The following is a 21114-nucleotide window of genomic DNA, read 5'->3' on the forward strand; positions in this document are numbered from 1 at the left end:
GTGTGTTTGCCTTCTTTCATCCACTGCTCCCACGCAGCTCGCAGTTTAACTTTATAATAGCCTTGAGTTTAAAGTGGGCGTTGTAAGCGTGTCTCTTGACAGGTGCATTTTGATATTAAAAGGAATCACAGTATGTATTACTCCACGATGCTCCTGACTATGGTAGCCGTAATGCTGCAAATGGTGCGGCTTTGTAGTTTACTAAAGTCGTACTAAGACACCCGAATAAATTCAAGGAGCTCTGGATTATAAGGTGCGCAGTCATTTTTTGATTAAATTAAAGACTTTTAAGTGAGCCCTATAGTGCAGTAAGTATTTTATTATTATTCAAAAATATGCCCTATGGAACTTTTCAGGTGACTATCTCCATGGAAACACAACAGGTGATGCCAAATCAGAGGAGAGGCAAGCCTCAAAATAAGAATTTTTAATTATTTCTTTATGTTTTACACCAATAACACCAATACTTGAATAAATCCAAGTTAGATAATGCTGTGTTGTGGACAATCGAAGATAAAGCAATATCATCTCCGTGAGAATAAGGTGGTAGAGAGCCCTCCACTAGAAAAGTTACACTAGTATGCATCTATAATGTTATTTATTACTAGGCCATGAAGTATTTTAAAACACATATCATGTCAATACAATACTTTTATCTTTTAAATAATAAAAATTGATTGCTTAGTTTTTTGTTTCTCCAATGAATTTCTTGAAGAGTTATCAGAAGTTTTGATGGATGGAGCATCACATGGTTCCCCCGGCCTTGCCCGTCACAGCTTTTATGTAGAGCCACCTGAGCCTTCACTGTCCTCACTGTCCACAGTCAAGTACACGGGAGCTGGTGCTGGGGACTGGAAGTGTGGGGCAGATGATGAAGGGCCATGAGGATGAGGAGGGGGCGGCCATGTTTGTTTTGATGTATTTTCTCCTGACAGCACAGAGGTCAGGCTGTCGGCTTGGTCCATCAGTTTGACATGTGCCAGGTCACTTCTCTGCTCATCAGCTCTGGGGTGTCAGGCATTTTTGTCATATATATATATATATATATATATATATATATATATATATATATATATATATATATATATATATATATATATATATATATATATATATATATATATATATATATATATATATATATATTCACAATTAGGACCTTTACCACCGATTTTTGATAGACTGAAACTACTCATTCAACTTCATGTAATGTCCTGCCATTTTAAAGGACACATGTTTTCAGGGTTTTAACCTTGCTCCCTCATCAAATATATACCTGGAGTGTCTTGTTTTATTTATTAATTAATCCAAGATTGCCTTCTCTGAGCACTTGAGCCATTTACATTTTGCCCAGATTGTTGCATCACAGGTAAAAAAAAAAGTTCATAAACTTGTCCTGCATTATAGTTCACAAAGTATGGCTCCATTAAAATAGCAAATTCATTTGCATCTTTTCAAAAAAAATTTATAACAGCAGAAGGGGCTCCAATGTGAGAGTCCAAATTTAGACAACTTTTCATTTCATAACGTTAGAGAAGTTAAAGAATCTCAAGGTGACCAAAAGCATGTTTAAAAGGGAACTGAAGACTCAAGAATGCATACTAAATGTCCTTGGGTGTCCATTTTTGTCAACATTAAACAACTCATTTACCTTGCAGCATGAGGAAAAGACATCTCACCGACATTTTCAGAAACAGAACTGAAGTGAATTAAGTGGGCTTCAAAATGTTATGTTCACATACAAACATCGCAGTGAAATCACTGCTCAATGTTCATCCTGTTCACATAAACAAATATTGTCACAGCTGCTAATTACGAAATAAAGACCACTGAGTGCTGTCAGCAATTGGAAAGGTAAATATATTTTCAACTATAAAGAGAGCAATGAATAACCCAAATATCAGGAAACAAGAACTACCTGCCACAAACCCTCGCAGGAAATGACACAACTGTAGGCTCTGCTCTGTCTGATGCTTTGTTAGACTTTAAACCAAGCTTTATCTTAACACAATCCATGACCATAAAGAACTGACTTAGCTGGAACTACAACAGATCAGATGATCTGAGATGTTAAACAAGTCCTTCCCAAATAACATTACAGTCACAAGCTACTACAGTTTTTTCAGTTAGTCACTCTTCTCAGGACCATGAATGCTCATAATGATCGCAGTCTCCTAAAAATGTGTTTCAATCCATTTTTCTTGAGTTTTCAGATGATCTTAAACCATATTTGGCTGTGTTTGCTAATATGTGCATTGTGTCTCCACGGCAACAGGTGAACATTCCGCCAATACGCATACACGTAGAACACCCCCGGCACGCAGTCTGCATTTTAACAGACCATTTGATTCAGATGGTTAAATGGATCGTGTGAAATCCTGGTATAGAAAGGACAGAATATGTGTTTGTATAGACCATTAGCTGTTTCATTTATGTATTAGCAACATATTTTTCATGTTCTTCCAGGATAGTAGATTTTCAGCTGCTGTACTCACACAGACAGAAAGACAAAATTCACACCCAGAACCCAGGGACTAAAGAAGAGAAAGAAGAAATCCTCCGAAAGCTATTCATTATGTCATCAGACTAACTGCAGGGCCTCTGAGGAAATATAAGTCTGAGAGCGACCTTGGACTCACCTTTAAATCATATAAATCAATGGCCACGGGGACAGTCTAAAGGTCCCTGACACAGAGTGAACAATTCTTCACGGTTTGTCTCACCCGATGACACATGACCACAGACTCCATCTTCATGACACTTCTCAAATACTGCTACAGACAAGACACCAGAGAATACCTCCTGCATTTACAGCAAAAATTCACTGACATGCTGAGGTGACTAGTACTGAGTTACGTTTTACTTGAGTAACTTTTTGAAGAAATTGTACTTTTTGGAGTAGTTTTCTCACACCATACTACTTTTACTTGAGTAATATTAGTTTGAAGTTCAGTATTCTTACATAAAAGTCTAGTAACAAAAGCTTTATGAAGTCTTAAAAACGCCAGAAAACAGAACTAGTTCACTTTAAAAGGTCTAAAGTTATTCCTCACTTAGTTTGTGCACTCCAAAAACATCTTAATTTATTCACCACAATGAGTTTATAACCACTCTTCAAGAATCTCAGAGGGTTTTGCCAGCACAGTAACAAAAAATAGCTATTAACTATTATCGGACATAAAACGTCTCATGAGTCGATGCAGACAGCATTGAGCAGACATATTTTGACGTCAGTGCAATACAACTGTACCGGGGCAAGGCAAATGATTCAGACATTTTGTTCTTTCACTGCTCCTTCAGATATAATTTAGTTTTTCTCATTTTTTTGTCTATCCTTTGAAAATACCAGGTTTTGTTCATTATTTAATGTTTTGTCCTTCAAATTACATTTATTTCAAAGTGTACAACAGATGTCCAGACAGCAACTCTTATTGATACTTTTTTAGTAACGTCATGCTGGGGGTGTTCTACATGCATTTCTATGGTGTTACGATGTAAAGGGTAACATTTAAAATGACACAGGAGTCAAGAGTCAGCTTTTAATTTCTTAGATTTTTTTATCTTATTTTCTCATTGGTTCTTCCTTTATTATGATCTTAAATAAATTTCAAAACCTTCCCGTGCCCCCCAAAAATTATGAAAAGTAATAAACAGAAAGGTGGACCCGATGAGCCGGCCAAAGAGAACAAAAAGGTACAACAAGGCCAACCCCATACAGGACCGTAGAAGTCGGTGCCAGCACCCGTAACTAAAGACAAAAAAACCAAGAAACCTGAACTCAAAGGATACTCATTCTAATTACAAAGCTTATTACAAAAAGGAAACAAAAATAACTAATTGTTTAAATTTGTGTGCTCGCGCGTAACGGGTGGAATGTTCAGAAGTTACTGTGATAACACAATGCACACATTAGCAAACACTGACAAAAAATAAATAAATAAATAAAAAATAAACTCCAGAAAAAATACAAATGATCAATATGAGTGTTCATGATCCTGTTTAGGTCTTTGATTTTCAGCAAAAAGCACACATCAGATGACCTGTTGTAGTTTTAGCCGAGTCAGTTCTTTATGGTCAGATTGTGTTAAAATAAATCTAAAATTAAAGTCTAACTTGAGTAACAGGGATTCAGACAGAGTAGTGCGTTGAGTTTCACACCCCCAGAGAATATGGATGACATCAGTTGCAAAGTTGAGGAGTAGTTTCTTGAAGGACTTTTTAATCCTTCTAAATTCTTGGAGCAATACTTTGTACTTTTATTTGAGTCATCCTACTTTGAAGTAATATTGCCTTTACTTCTAGAGATGTAACAATAATCAAAATGTCATGATATTGTATCGTCAAAAGTCTCACAATAATATTGTGGGTCATCACAATATATTGAATTACAAGTCTCTCTGCTGAAATTAATAGTTATGGTGCAGCGATATAGCTGAGAGAACTACTTATACCATGATCCTCTGCTCTGTTTCAGTACAGATTACTAAAACATGAAGAAAAAACAGTTTTTAACCACTTTAAAAAACGTAATTCTTTAGATTATGGCACAACCAAAGGCTTGTCAGGGCTTTTTAAAAAGGAAAAAGTAGCATATTCACAGTTTTGTTAGCCTCCACAAAATATTGCAATAGATATCGTAGCGTGAGATGTATACTGTGAAAGTATCATACTGAGAAATGTGGATATCGTTACATCCGTACTTACTTCAGTACAATTTTGGGCTTATCTACCCACGTTTGCTGACAGGTCCTTTTCCACGCAGCCTACATGGATTACATTTATCAAAATCATGTTGGCAGTAGAAACCAATGTACAGTTTCTCATTTTCCTTACTATTTGCAATCAAAAAGCTTGCCAAAAGTTGCTGCGCTTTTGGTGGGTAGATGTCAGCAGCTGTATTCAAAGGAAAAATATGAGTGGGAGTTCAGATGAATGTATCCTCCTTCAAAGTGCCCTTTAAGCACCTATAGCTCTGGGTTCTGGGGAGCTGGTGTAGCAGGCCAAATCATCTGCATGTCATCCGGTTCTTATCAAAGTCCGGACTATTTGTAAAGTATGAAATGTCAGGGTTTGCGGTTTGAGAGCGCTCCCGTGGGCCTGTGCAGTTTAAAGTTAACTTGACCTTTGGCCGTTCCCTCAGGAGTTTTCTGTCATTCAGTGAGTCAGAGTTAGTAATCCTCCACCAGCCTGCGTACAGTGAACTGAACTCTTCCGCCTTGATCGCACTGTACGTTTACACACCATTCTGGAGCTGAAATACGCATCTTTCCATGGGCTTTGAAGGAAAAGCAAAACCACATTTACATATGCAGTAGTTATACAAGGACAGTGGTAGTTTATGTGTTTGTTGCAGTCAGTGGTGTTACGGGTGTTATACGTAAATGTGGTTACTAATTAATGCAATGTGCTCAATAGTCCAATAGTTAGTCCAATAGTCCAGTCCAATAATTCTCAACTCTCTGCAGTGAACAGCTCCAGTATCTGTCAAGCTGAGGTTTTACATCATTCTCAAAAAGCCTTCAAGAAGCCTTTTCAGTAACTGTATCTTGGGAGTTTTGTAACCAATTATTAAACTGTGTGTAAGATTTTGAGTCAAAGTAGCATAAACTTGACTCATGAAACACGTTCCAAAATAAATATAGATTTTACTGAGAACAATTCTAGTACAGATTTATTCTTAGTCACAAAAAGTTGAAAATGATTCCTCATTTATCTGTGTATTAATTGGATAATCATCTTGAGAACCAAAACACCAATCAGAAAGCAGAATGAGACACACATGAGAATCATTTGGGTTGCCAGTTTCAATGCTGAGGTTGGTTTAAATCAATGCTCTTCAATTATTTTCTGTCATTCCCTCCCTAGGAAGAAGAAAACATTTCATGCCCCTCCCACTCCACAGAAACACTACGAAACGTGAACAAATTGCACCCTCGCCTTCAGTAGCCTACATACGAAAAAAACTCAAGCGTTTTATCAGTGTGATTGGGGTTTAATGTCTTTAAGCGATGCTGTAATTTATTTGGCTTCATGCTGCCCGCTGCCAACATTTTTAGACACAGTAAACACACCGGTCTTTCCTCGTTTCCCACCATAGTCACAGTGAAGCCAAGTGCTACATACACTTTATATAGTTTGTCTCTCTCCTGTTCTGTGCTGTGTGAGTGTTTGCTTGGTGCATAAAACCCAACAGTATAGTGCTAATACCCCCTGTGCACACTCACTCTGACAATAAGAACGTCACTGCCAACTACTGTAGTGGATGTGCAATTACACTTTATTCTAGTAGAGCAAAAAAAAAAACATGTTCCCCGAGGTCACACGCTCCCCCTCGGCATAGCACTGCACCGTCCTATTTGAGAAGGACTGGTTTAAACCTAAAATGCCTTTCTCAGATCTGAATGGTCACTATCTAAACCCTAAGCTCCAGCACCCCATTATGAATCAGTGCTAGTGCAGCCTCTGCAGCTCACTGAGAAAGTTCTGGAGGTTTTCAGATTTCACATGAGGCATGGCCTGTTCAAATACTGAGAAAATCATCTACATGTCCTCTATCTGCAGGTTAAGGCAGTGGCAACCCAAGTTCAGTTGTGATTACAGCTTCGTTTTCTAAAACAATAAGAACACAGACTGCATACAGTTCATAAAAGTATACAACCTTCAACTGTTCATCACGCCAATCTAAATAAGACTGAACCTCTAGTCTAGTCTACATTTGTCTTTCTTTCTTTCTTTATTTTAGTCAATAGGGACAATGCATCTTATAATAAACATGTGAAATTATAGTGTAAATATGCCAAATTATATCAAAGATGCTAATTGTATAGTAAAAGTGAATAGGTTTGACTGGTCAGACAAAAATAACAGTGTGATTATGTGGAAAATTGATCGTGAGAGCAGGGGGGTGAGCGGACAGCCTGCAGCTTGTTCTATTTAAATGACTTAGATCTGGATCTCCTCCTTCACAGTGAGACTACAACATTATTTTTACGGTACATCATCTCAAACCTGTTATTTATGACTAAACATAGGCCTATTGTATTGATTGTACAGACTTGACAACAGCAGATGAAAGCTTAGCATTGACTGGGGCTGTATTTACTTCACCTAAAGGTACATTATGTAATATTTCTGGTGGAAAATTCACCACTTTCTTATGTCAGCGTCCCATATGGTATTCATTTTATTTATCCACAGAGACAAGACGGGGACACCAAAAGGGCAAGTTTTTTTTTTTTTTTTTTTCCCAAATAAGACGCCCACAATGAAATAAATTCTATATATGGATAGGTTTAAAGCCTTAATACGGAACATTGCAGGCCACGCAAAAATATCTCACTGGAGACACCAGAAAAGATAAAATAAAACAACATTCATTTATTGGAAATCTTTTGAAAGTTGGCTCATGTTTTGGTCTGATAATTGGGGTTAGTGACAGCATGAGAACACTGCAGCTTACTGTAAGTATAGCACTTCTTTTCTTGTGGCTGTGTTGACAGTTAACTCAGTAATGAAAAGACCACATTGAAACCTAGCTTAAAACACTTTAGAGGTACACAGACTGAGGCGCTGTGTGGGTGGACGACTCCAGGTTTGTACTGATGTTGGTTTTGAAGGCACTTTTCCTGATCTTTGAGTCACACAGGAGTCTCACGGTGCATACGAACAGAGTCGCATCACACAGCATACAAAAGAATGGCCTCAAGGGTTTTGCTTTGTTGTTGTCATGTCAGAAACAACGTGAGTTTCTTTTGAAAAAAATCTATATCCTGCACATGATGGCACATACTTTATACCACCAAAAGAGTAATTTTTCTCACTGTGCATATTTTCAGTCAAAGCTTTCAACTTAACAATATTATTTGTTTATACCATCATCCATGTTTGACACAGACTGCTTTGACCTTTCTGTGTGGAATTTGCCTTTTCTTCCTGTGTTTAGGTGGATTTCTTACTGCCACTATGGTTAGTAGGTAACATACTCCAGCTTAGGTAGTCCTAGCTCATGATCTGGAGATGGGTTGCTGACTGCGCTTGACAGGTGACCAGGTTCTTGTTGTAAATGAGAATTGGTTCTCAGTTGATCTACCTGGACAAAGTTAAAGGTCCTATATTACATGAAATTGACTCTTGTGAGCTTTTAGCCATATTAGAATCTTGTTACCTCATCAAAAACACAGTTATGTTTCATTCATACACTACCAGTCAAAGGTTTTAGAACACCACACTTTTTCCAGTTTTTTACTGTTTACTGTTGACCAAACAGTAAACTTCTGATTCATCAAAGTTTCCACCTTTGGCAGATATAACAGCTGAACACATTCATGGCATTCTTTTTACAATAGAAATCAAAAATTCTTCAGAAAGTTCTTCCCAAGTCTGTTGCAGAAGTTCCCATAAATGTGTGGCACTTGTAGGTTGTTTGGCTTTACTCTTCTGTCCAGTTCATCCCAAACCAGCTCGATGGGGTTTAAATCTGGAGACTGTACTGGACACTCCATGTTTTCAAGCTCTACCATCTTGTTCTTTTTTCCTGAGGTAGTTTTGGCAGAACTTTGACTTGTGTTTTGTTCTTTTATCTTATCTTATTTTTTTTTTTCACCTCTAGCTGTTCACTTCTTACATTTGTACCATTTCAAGCTCTTCATTGGACTTGCACAACTTTGCAATAAATAACTGGAAAAATTTGCGTGTTCTAAACTTTTGACTGGCAGTGTATATGTTTCAGTAATTCTTTATTATTAGTTTGTATGCATCTCTAAAGCTCAAAATGCTGCTTTCCACTTTGTGATGTCGTGAAGTGGTAATTTTCAAGTCAACAGCTGCCTTTTACCTTTTGTTCAGTAGAGATTGGCAATTCTAGGGCTGAAATAATCCAGATGATTCTAGTGAAGGTGTATGGAGTATGGAGACCACTTCCCGTTTTACCATATGACATCACAAGGTGGAACAAAGCGTTTTATATTTGAGAGAAAAACAGCCTAATATGCTGAATATGTGAGCTAAACGTGTGAATAAAATACAAAACACAACTCCGAGTATGTTTCTGATAGAAACAATATTAGATTAAAAAAGTGTGTTATAGGCTCTTTAAATAAATAAATAAACAATAAAATGAATGGATTAAGTATACCTTTCCTTACCTTATCCCTCTGTGTCAGTCCACCTCCACATCCACACAGGCGTTAAGCATGAATGACGTAAATGACATTGTTTTTGAAATACCTCTGAGGTTAAAAGCTGCAGGCAAGATGTGACATTTTCACATTTCCAGTACAATGAAAAATTTAATAAATGTGGAACTATAACTGTTATCATCACCACACCGGAAACACGTCTGGCGGTGAATCACCCTTACATCACCAACGCCATCACACACTTCTGAATACAATATGCAACCCAACTTGGATAACAAAGTGCCAGTCCTCTTGGCTCCACATTGCATCATTTTGTCACACTTTCATTCAGGTTTTGTCTCAGTCTGATGCTTGAAGTCTTCATGACACCAAAAAGATTTTAGTTTTGCACAATCTTCACAAAAGGTGCCTCTGTGCTGCATTTGCTTTTGCTGCAGGTGCACAGGAGTCTGAAAAAGGCAAGAAAAATAAATATGTTTTCAAGCAGAGAGCAACTGTTTTGTGTGACCAGCCCTACACTTACCCAATTCTTACACTACAAATACTTCAGGTGACAGTGTTGCTACCTTACTGTGGTGGGGGAGTTTGCGTGCTCAAAAGATCCTAGGAGCTGTGTTGCTTGGAGCATTATCCCCCTGTAGGGCCTCCCTTGCTAGCCTGGCTCATGAATTTAAATGGCTCTTGGGGACTTCTTGGACTTGGACTCAGAAAACTCAAAAACAGTTCTTGCATTATAATAGCATAAAAAATATATATATACATATATATATTTTCTACGATGAATCCAGTGAAAACTTTTTGGCCAGATCTTTTTTTTTTTTTCTGTGTGGAGTTTGCAAGTTTCCCCCTGTGTCTGGGTGTTTCTTACTTCCTAAAATCAATCTGCAAGTGGCTACAAAGAGCGTAAAATGAGTTTGTGAGTTAGTGTGAACTGTACATCAGACAGACTGCAGACAAGCTGGCTCCCCCATCTGTTCTCAAACCACCAACGTCACTGTGGTCCAGCCTTCCTTTTAAGTCACTGTTGCTCATTTGTTCCTCTGAGTCGCATCCGATGTAAGTGACTGCTATTGATGAACTCCCACACCAGTTATTTTTAATCGGGCACTCCAGGGACTTCATGCATGTTATTCCTCTCAGTGTCCTTGCAGCTCCTTTGACATTACTCCTAGAATCTTACCAAAATGGCAAGATATGTCAAAGAGTTAGGTTCATCACTCCCCAGCAGTGGTGTAGTGGGGATTTTTTAACTGGCAGTACACAATTTGTGACATTATTGTCATGAACTCACTTTCAGTACAAACATAAAGGTGCCAGCCCCGTAAAAATCAATAATATTTGATGGTTTGTTTGTTTGTTTTTTTACTCAAAATGATGCGGAATCATGTTATTAACATTAATGCCATTTATAATCACCAACAAGACATAAATCACAAACTACAACACATGGGCCAGGACTGAACCAGGTCGAAACCAGCACTGAACAAGGACTAAACCAGCACTGAACCAGAACTGAACCAGGACTAAACCAGTCCTTTCGCCTGCGGTTATCCGTCAGTCTACACGGGCGCACCTCCAGGCCTGTTCCGACAATCAGTCCTGGTTTAGTCCTGGTTCAGTCCTGGTTTGGTCCTGGTTCAGTCCTGGTTCAGTCCTGGTTTAGTCCTGGTTTAGTCCTGGTTTAGTCCTGGTTTGGTCCTGGTTCAGTCCTGGTTCAGTCCTGGTTTGGTCCTGGTTCAGTCCTGGTTCAGTCCTGGTTCAGTCCTGGTTTAGTCCTGGTTTAGTCCTGGTTCAGTACTGCAGATATTATAAGTCTATGCAGGTTGTTTTCACCGTTGCCAGTAGCTCTGCTTTGACATTTAAGATGTAGCTGTTTTATATTTGTTTTTTATTTTTGTGTTTTTTTTTAATCTCACATCGGGAGAAGTGGGTGGGCGGTGTACCCCCGTGCTCCACGCCCACTACACCCCTGCTCCTCAGCCCACGCCACTGCAGTGCAGGTGAGAGACAAACACTAAACACTGAAGCAGGGATTATAGGTGGCAAAAGGAGTTAAGTCTTCTGTGGAGTTTGAGACGTCTTAGTCAATTATCTCCTCACTTGTCTCATTGACATTTTAGTCTCATCGGTGTAATGGGCTACAGCTGCAGACGCTAAGGCAAGTCAATATAGGGAGCAGTCAGGGTCTGAACAAATTAATAAATAAACAAATAAATAAATAAACAATTTGCACCAACTATATATATATATATATATATATATATATATATATATATATATATATATATATATATATATATATATATATATATATATATATATATTTTTTTTTTTAAAGTTCATTAGCCATAACAAAGCATGAATCCATCCATTTTATATAATTGTTTATTAAGAATGACTCAGGCTCAGTAACTCCTTGATTAAGGGGTTGGGAGTAAGGCATATGTATCAATTAAGAAACTATTTACTGTTCATTATGAATTCATTTTATGTGCAGTTATAAAAAGTTATGTCCTACCAAAAGTTTTATTACTTAGATTATTTTTAAATACAGTTCAATTTCTCACAATCAGAGTGTTGATTTCTAATTATCTCTGACAGTGTCTCTTGTGAATCCTGTTGATAAATATATTCAGTGGATATGAGCTGCTGTCACACTGCTCAAACTTGTTTCTCCCCTTGAGTCCTGAACTAGAGCAGAGTGTGCCGTCTGTATTCCTCAAAAGTCTGTCACTCTTTTATTAATAATAGCTCTGAACATCTGACTGGATTTGTACACAAAGAATGACAAAGCACTGTTTCTGTGTTTCTCCTGATTGTAACTGGAGCAGGGTCCTCTCCTCAGTCTCAGAGCTGGTAAAGACTCTTGTATTTGTGCTGTGAGATTTGAGTGAGGGTTTGATGATCACTTTGATGCTCTTATCTCACATCTGAGCTGTGCTCCCTCAGCTCCAAACATCTGCGCCGGCTCAAAGGGAAGGACACGACAGGTAAAGCTGTAGGCTGCTGAGGCATTGTCTTGGAGTGTGAGACAAAGAAATACTATTACATGAAATACACTTAAAGACTCACTGTGAAACTATTTAGTCACAAAAATAAAAGCATGATTTTTTCATTTGGACCTTTCCACTGAAAAAAAAAAAAGGAAAATGCATCCTTCCGAGATACTTGAACTCCTCCACTTGAACTCTCTCGATTTACCGGTCAATCTACATTACTACCCTCTCCTATAGTCATGAGCTTTGGGTAATGACCGAAAGGACAAGATTGCGGATACAGGCGGTCGAAATAAGTTTCCTCTGCTGGGTGGCTGGACACTCCCTTAGAGATAGGGTGACGAGCTCAGTCACACAGGAGGAGCTTGGAGTAGAACCGCTCCTCCTCCACGTTGAGAGGAGCCAGCTGAGGTGGCTCGGGCATCTGGATGCCTCTTGGGCGCCTCCCTCGGGAGGTGTAAGCCAGACCTGCAGGTTCAGTTCAATTTAGAATTTTTGTAGCACCCTAAATTGCAACAGCAATCGCCTTGAAGGGTTTAATAAAAAACGATGATTTATCCAACTGAATGTTTCAATTCAAATCCAAATGAAACATTTGTCATTTGTCAGTACAAGACAAGCAGATTAACCAACAGATGCGGGACTTATGGCAAGAAGTTTCTTGGTTTGACTCCTGGGCTTTTCTATGCTGAGTTTTCCTGAAGTCTGGATAGCATTAAAGGATGGCTCAAATGCAGAGAACACACTTCTTTGTGGGAGCAATAAAGTGTAGCTTAGCCTTACCTTAACCCTACCACTATCTAGAATTGCACCCACTCTGATGCCTGTGCGCGACTGTAGAATGCATTTTCAATATACTGAGGATTTGATGTTTAACTATAGATAACGACGCATAGTGCAGTTTTGAATATCAAATTGTAAATAGAGTCTTTACTGCCAGCAAAACAGCGGCTTCCCATTCAGTGTAATCAAAGCTAAACTGGAGCTAATGTTAAGTGCTCATTGAAACCCAAAACAAATGGTGTGAAACAAAGCCGTTAGAACTCTTAAAAGTTATGTCAATAGTCTGAAAATAATGAGGCGCACAGATGATGCAGCCAGCAGCGCAAACTGTGACAACAGGAAGAAATGCATTTGTCACACACAGATGTTCAAATGAGAACGTGTGGAAAGACAAAACAGAATCTACTGCAGGCATAAAAGGCACAACAAACAGCTTTTTGTCTTGGATTAATAATATGACCTGGTTTTGCTTTGTGTTGTTCTGGGTTGCTCTTTCTTCTTATCAATACAAAACATAAGTGTATGCTTCTAGGGGGCTGCTTTATTTCAAGTCCTTGGATGATTTCCAGAGGTGGGAAGAGAAGGCAACATTTGTACTAAATATAACACTGCTCTTACTCAAGTAGAGGTAAAAAGTAGTCATCCAAATAATTACTTAAGTAGGAAGTAAATAAGTTGAGTACTGAGTAATAATTTGGATGTGGAATGTATTTGAAGTGACTGTATCCATTTTTTATTTATTTTTTTCCACATTGTTGTAATGCAATTTAGGGCTACGGTCCAGACTATGCCTATACAGTTTAGATGCATCAGAAGATTTTTCCTTTAAGGAGCCTGAGGTATCAGTGAATAGACACTAGACAATAATTAAGTGTTTTTTTTTTTTTTTATAATATATATGGAAATAAATTAAGCAAATGATTACAAATAACGACAAGAACAAAATATAATGTTGGCTATTAGCCTATGCACTTTGTCGAGCTGAAGGGATATGGTTGATTGATTCTATGATGAATCAGTCAATTAAAAAAATCTAACCTTTGAATTCCTGGCATCTCCCCATGCACAGCCAGTATGCTAAAACATGTATGGAGGTGCTAGAGGTATAAAGGTTGTGAGATACAAAGTTTTAAAGTTTGAAGTGTTTGTTTGACAACGCCAGACCATGCCACAGCTACAGCAGAGCGAAGGAGGAGGAAGTGACACTGTGACCCCGTAACTTAAAGGAACTGGGGGGAAACCGGGGTAGATCAGAAACTGACCCGCTACAATAAAATTGACTCAAATACAGGACTCAGATGCAAGTTACATAGTACTTTTCCTTGCTTGAGTACAGATACATTACAGTACAACCTGCTCTGTGTTGAAAGGAAACCTCTGTCTGCATCTTAGGGCCTGTTTGCACGAAAACACTTGCGGGTAAAAACAACAAAATATTTTACCAGAAGTGCCTCATTTAGACAGTGGTGGTGTTTTGCGGTCTTAAAAATGCAAAAATCTGAACCCACCCTCCAGAGTGGAAAAACTGAATATGCTCCGTTGTAGGGTTTCCGTGTACACTGCCCAAGACGCAAAACTCTGGCCAATTGAATTCCACACACTCGGCGTCACCGTATGCACGCAGATTTCCTCCCGAAAGTACTCGTCTAAACGTGGAATAAAAAGTGAAGACGCAATGCCACTTTTGCGTCTTCTGTTCAGACCGTCATCATATAAACGTATCCTGATTAGAGTTATTATAAAATTATATTTATTTGGGAAGAACCAGGAAGTGTGTTGTTAGCGTTACTATGACGGCACACTATGCTCTGGCTTCTGAAAATTGTTCTCTGATGATACTTAACATACGCAGTGTCTGAAATGAACCGGCTGGTCCTGAAGCTGATCAATAATGTCACCAAAGGGGGTTGTAGAGGAGAATGAGAGGAGAATGAGAGCAGAGTGAGGGCAGAACAGCTGTGGTGCATTAAAAACATATGAGGGACAGCCACTGTGAAACATGCAAACTGATCATTTAGACAGAAAGAGGTGGGGCACTCACAGTATGGTGTACACAATTACACAGAGGTTTATGTTTTGCTATGTCAACACTGAAACTGCTTTGAATAATGTTAAAATATGTATGTTCTTCCTTGTTAAGCAGTTGCAGTTGGGGATTGGGACAAATACATCTCTCCTGGAATGAGGCACACACAGTTTATGTAAAATTTTAGATTACTGACAAGTAATTAGGGAGTTACTCATAATTCAATACACAATACATGGCACACAATGCGCTTATCCCGATATGGCAACACATGAGATACTCAATATATTACACATAATACTCTGATATATTGTTTATTTTTTAAGAACTAAATACTTTTTTAGCAACAATATTTTTTTGTTAAACCACTAATTGTGCAAAGTTCATCAAAACATTTCATCATCAAAACAGTGAATATGTCAATAGTATTGCATAAACAAGTTTCCATCAGCTAAATAAGCAACAGAACTGTAGTGTGGTAAAAAACAACACTACTTTCAATATATCGATACATCAGCCCACGATAACGATACTGTATCACCAAATTTATTATCAATATTTTGATATTTTTGCACACAATTACCAATAATATCTTAACAGTTTCTTGACACTATCTTAGCACTGATTCATAGGACTAGTGCAGTGCAGTGTATTTACCCGTAACCTTCAACTGGTGGATTTGGAGCCAGGATCTTGTTTACGATTATGTAAGCAGGTGGTCATCGATACTATAATTTCTCACAGCGGTGTGTCCATGAATGCGACGCCGTGCAAAGCGCTCCCAGGCGTCACTTGATTAGAAACTAGAAAAAGGTATGCATGCTTCAGTGTTGTTGGAGCTTTTCTGGAAGATGCACATTTAAGTAGCATAGTTATAATGTTCTCTGGTAGTGATTACTGCTATTAAAGCCTGGTCTAATGTGTTTTATGGTAATTGCGTTAAAGGTGTTGTGTGGAGTTGACAGTGGTGATGGCGGCTGCTCTGATCGCCCCCCAAGTCCCAAGTGTTTTATACTTGGGTTGGTGGCGTTTAATAGCGTTCTTGATGTTAACCAATGGTTTCTTGTATATCAGATGGCCGCTGCTGCTTATAATTTTGCTCTCAAATTCTGCTTTCAAATTGATCTCAAATTCTTCCTTTATGACTGTAGCTTTTGACTGCAGTTTTAGCGCTTATTTATTGGTCGGGATAGTTCATGCAACTGAGGGGAGTGCAATGTGGTTTAGCCTGCTTTAGGGTCAGGAGTAGCACAAGACACTTTAGACCTTGTAGGCTACTAGGACCTTGCACTTTACACATCTAAAACTCAATGCACCTTAATCTCATTCACATAAGCACTTTACACATTAAGAACCAACTACAGCACTTTATATTGTATTTTGCATAGGTTGTGCCATAAAAGAAACCCTTTTCCCATGATGGTTTAAATAAATATTTGTACAATTCCACTATATACTGCCCTTGTCCTTTGTTTTGCCAGACTTTCCTGTATTTTATAAATACATATGAGTGAGGACCTTAGCCTAGCTGAGGTTACAATTTGATGAGCTTCCATTGTGTCATGACATATGGTAATATAGGAAATGCTCCTCTGTGTTTTTAAGCTATGTACACCTTCACTAGAATTAAATCATTTCTGGATTTTTTTTTTTTTTTTTTTTTTTGGAGCTGTTGGAGATTTTTGAGCTTTGGAGCTGTAGACTGACTAATAATAAAGGATTTAGTAATGAGCAGTTATACCAAACACTCCATTGACCAAGCTGCACAGTTCACACATTATCGATAAAATGAATTGGGCGCAGCTATATAAAGTTCCTCATAGCCCTTAAGTGACCTTTCTAAAGTCCAATAAACCAGCTCTGCTAACATGATTAGTGAGTCTGGGCTGGAATTATATCTTGGTGATCAGTATCTGCCATTATGGGTATTTATGGAGAGGAAAGTACGAATAAAATGAACAATCTGCCAGATATGACGACCCTTGAGTTAAGTTTCTTCACCTGTGGCATGACACTTTAAATTAAATCAGAGAATATTTGCAATAAAAATGAAATGAGGACAGAAGCGACTTTGTTTTTTATAGAAAGGTTAATGCTCTGAATGCCCTGTGCTAATATGGCAGCCTGGTGACGGTGTAATCGGTGATTAGACAATTCCGAGACAACTAATGGCAAAAAAGCAATATCTTCACTATGATAAATCGCCATGCAGTCATCGCTAATCTTCAGAAAAGTCTCTAAAAATGGATTCCTCTTTCCTGGCATAATGAGAGTGCCTGCAATGATTCATGTTGGAGCCATGTGAGAATTTAATTAGCATATTTCCTACATGACAGTATAGGGCAGGATTTATTCTGCTGGTGTGTCTCCTGCTATCCTCGCGCACTTTTATCTTTAATGCGCTTTTAACAGTGCCATCTCTCATCCTCTGCAGATTTGATTACAGATTCCCCAGAGTGGTTGGAAATAAAAATGTGTGATTGCCGCAGATGTGACACTCTGGCTTTATTTAGAGTTGCTGTACAATTTGGCTTATAATTGAACCAATGGGAGGGTGTCACTTCAAAAGAGAAATATAACAAAACAAAACTTGGTTGTTGTTTTCACCTTGAAATATTGCTAATGCAGACATCAGTATTTAGTTAGATCTAAAGGCAAGATGTGAATGCCCAGATGTACTTTATAATGGATGTCGATACTTTGTGTAACATCTCCAATATATGGCATATTGGAGTTTGTACACATATCAGGGCCTGTTTACATGAGAATGCTTGGGGGTAAAAATGACAAAATATTTTATTGGAAGTGCTTTTCATTTCTAGAGTGGAAAAAGATGAATATGCTCCTCCATAGCGTTTGCGCCTACACTGCCCAAGATGCAAAACTCTGGTCAGATCTGTTCACGCCGCCTACGCATTTACGTCATATGCATACAGTACACAGAAACAAACATGTCGGATAATTTCCAAGTGTTGGACCTTCAAGCTGCCCTGGCAGCTCTAATAAACTTACAGGAGGCATCCCAACAAATGTACAGAATATGCAGAGATACAATTAGTGAACAGAGAAGAATCTGCAATTACCTCTGTCAAATTCTGAATGCACCAGTTCGTCACGGGCGAGCCAGACAGCTATGGACGAGACCTGGGAGAACTGTACAAGAGGACAGTGTGTTCCAAATAGGAAGTAGGCATGGGTGTGGATTGGCTCCAATCATGGGCACCTATTTGTTTTTTTTCAAGTGGGTGCTCAGTACACACACTCACCCTGCATGCACGCACACTTCCAGGTGCATGTGTGTGCACTCACATAATTCACTTTTCTTGTGCACTCCCCTTCAGTGGGCAAAAGCGGCAGGCCCGCATGGGGCTAGTCACTGACCAGAGGGTCCACGTAGTCTTACTGTTATACTAGAATTTGCCACTGCATTGTCCTTTCAGGCTTTCTCACATTCTTATCGCACTTTCTCTTTTGGTGTCCTCACTCTTAATGTCCCATATAGACTGTTCTGGCTCACGACTGAGTGAAAAGAGTTTGTTTAGGCCATTAAGTACACTTTGTTCTGATCACTGCTTTGCACACAGCCGAGAACTGAACCATTATCACATGAGGGGAAACCCAGTGAGATCGGGGGAAATTCATGAGGACACTCAGAGATTTGCGTGGGTGCTCTGGCCCCTCAGCACCCACAGAATTGACACCTATGGCTCCAGTGAGCCTTGCTCTCTTTACTTGCTGCTAAGAGGGGGGAGAGTAACTTCAACAACCTAACTCCTGATTGGCTCTTTGGTCGCCATAAAAGGCGCACTCAGAATTCCAACTAAAGTCGACTCCAAATATAACTGCTATACTCAATAAACACGATGGTTTCCCTCAGTCCACATCTCTATTAGTCTATCTACGTGCACAACGGAGAGGTGTAAAAACATACAAACTGGAGTTTGTATATTGCACACAAGCAAAATGTTTTTCAATCCTGCACTTCCAAACTAACTGCAGCTATTAAGCCACTGCAGTCTCATATAAAGTTCAGGGTAAGGACTTTTCATGTGCCAAAAATATTATGCATCATTCTAAATAAAATCTCTCTCCAGAGCTATTAAATGTTGAAGTCGGTAACATTTGGTACAGTGAGGGCTGAACTGAGCTGCTGAGGAAATGAGGATGCCACAGAAAGTGTGTTTGAAATGGCCTCCTTCACAGTGGGGTATCTCATTTCATAAGGCTCATTTTATGAAGATGCAGCACTTTTAACTATATTTGTTTGCGTTTTTTTGCAGTGTACTGCTCTAAACACATTCACATTTTGAGGTTTTTGAGAAAAATACCACAAAATAAAGACAAATATGAAGTAAGACATCACTGGAAAATAAATATCTTAATTAAAAAGTGACTCTCTTGTTTAATCACAAGGTGATGTCATGTCTGTTTGAGAGAAGAACTCAGGTTAAACATGCAAGGTTTATTTATCGAACATGGGTGAATGAAACAAAACACAACTCCAGGTATGTTTTTGAAGGGGAAACAATATAACATGGATCTGAAAATAATGTAATATGATTTAATTGTCATTCATGTATTTGTTGTATTATTTAGTTACCTTTTGCATTAAGTCATTTGCTTTTACAAAGCCACTATTTTCCCCAAGAACTATTTTCAAGCTGAAATATATGTGAATGTTTTCAGTACAGCCGTGAGGACACTATGGTTATGAATAATTTAGGTTTAAAAAATGGAGCAACCATCTGTGAGCTGACATGATCAGATCTCCCCTCTGCCACGGGTCAAATACTCGGCCCTTTACACATCAGTGTTTTCAGCATATAGCGGTACACTCACACACACATATATATACACTAAACACACACATACACACACAGACACACACACACATAAAACAAAGATACAGCTATGAACTGAGTAGCTTTCTCTTAGAGCTGCAGTTAACATGAAAGACTCTCCATCCTCTCAGATTTAGAGTGAAATATTTGTTAAGTGGCAGTTTGTGGGAAAAAATTGAGAATAAAAGTACAAAAATACAGGAAGTACACTTAACAATCAGCTTTTAAACAGTATTCTCTTATTCACCTGTACTGCTAGGTCTACAAAATTTGACTTTTTGACAAGGCAAGTGAATTTAGGCCTAAAATAGCACCAAAAACACATCCAATTTTTCTTTTACTTTATTTTGATATATCTGAGTGACACCATTTTCCCCAAACACAGTCAATTTGTGTTTGTTGTTCGTAATTTTGTCAATATATTTTTTCACCATCAAGTTAAGTTTATTAATAAGATCAAGGTTATGTTTGGAAATAGGTAAGTTCAGACCAAAGTCAGGTTTGATAATCAGGTTTTGGCATGAGCTGTAATTTTTAGACAAAAGAAATGTATAAATAAATGAGTGTATTAGTTGACTACTGTGAATGTCTCTGAATCGTAATATTTGCTGTAATTACATCTGCTAATTATGAAAGTAACTCACTATCCTTGGAAAAAAAAAACAGCAGCAGTAGTTAGTTACCCTTGACTGACATGGTACCTCTACTTCATTACTTTGCTACTTTATCATCATACCAAAACATCCATCCAAAAAAGCAGGCACAGTTGCTCAAGCATAAACCATTTAACAACAAAAGGTACTGTTATGTATTTTTATTTGTCCAATCGTTTGCAATTTAGTTTTAGCCCTTGTTAACATTACAGTTGCTAGGTAACGATTATGAAATACTTCTTTTTATGTCATAGCTGTTGCACGTATCCAGCGAGGAAGTGAAATTATAAACCAATATTAGAAAAAAACATAGAAGAAATTAGGCAAGAGTTTTAGTAAAAGACAAACCTAAGCAATCAACTCCAGTCTTGTAAAATCAAATAAAAACTCCCATTATCTGCTGTCATTTTTCACCTTTAACAACTTATACCCAGATGTTGCAGTCTCCATACTGGATGAGCTCTGAGCACTGGGGCAGGGCAGTGAGTGGCAGAGAGCGGAGGTAAAATGGTCACAGCTGACTAGATTTAGTGCGGACAATGTCAAGGGCATCTGCACAACAGCAAGCACTCACCAGTCACCAGCTCTGCACAAGAACTTTCAGTACTGGATAGTGTTGGCTTGAATTTTCATAGACTCATAGTACGCCGTATTAATTCAGGGCACCAATCCATGTGC

The sequence above is a fragment of the Boleophthalmus pectinirostris genome, unplaced genomic scaffold, assembly GCF_026225935.1.
Source record: "Boleophthalmus pectinirostris isolate CB_2022bp ecotype Guang Dong unplaced genomic scaffold, ASM2622593v1 HiC_scaffold_23, whole genome shotgun sequence".
Classification (NCBI taxonomy): Eukaryota; Metazoa; Chordata; class Actinopteri; order Gobiiformes; family Gobiidae; genus Boleophthalmus; species Boleophthalmus pectinirostris.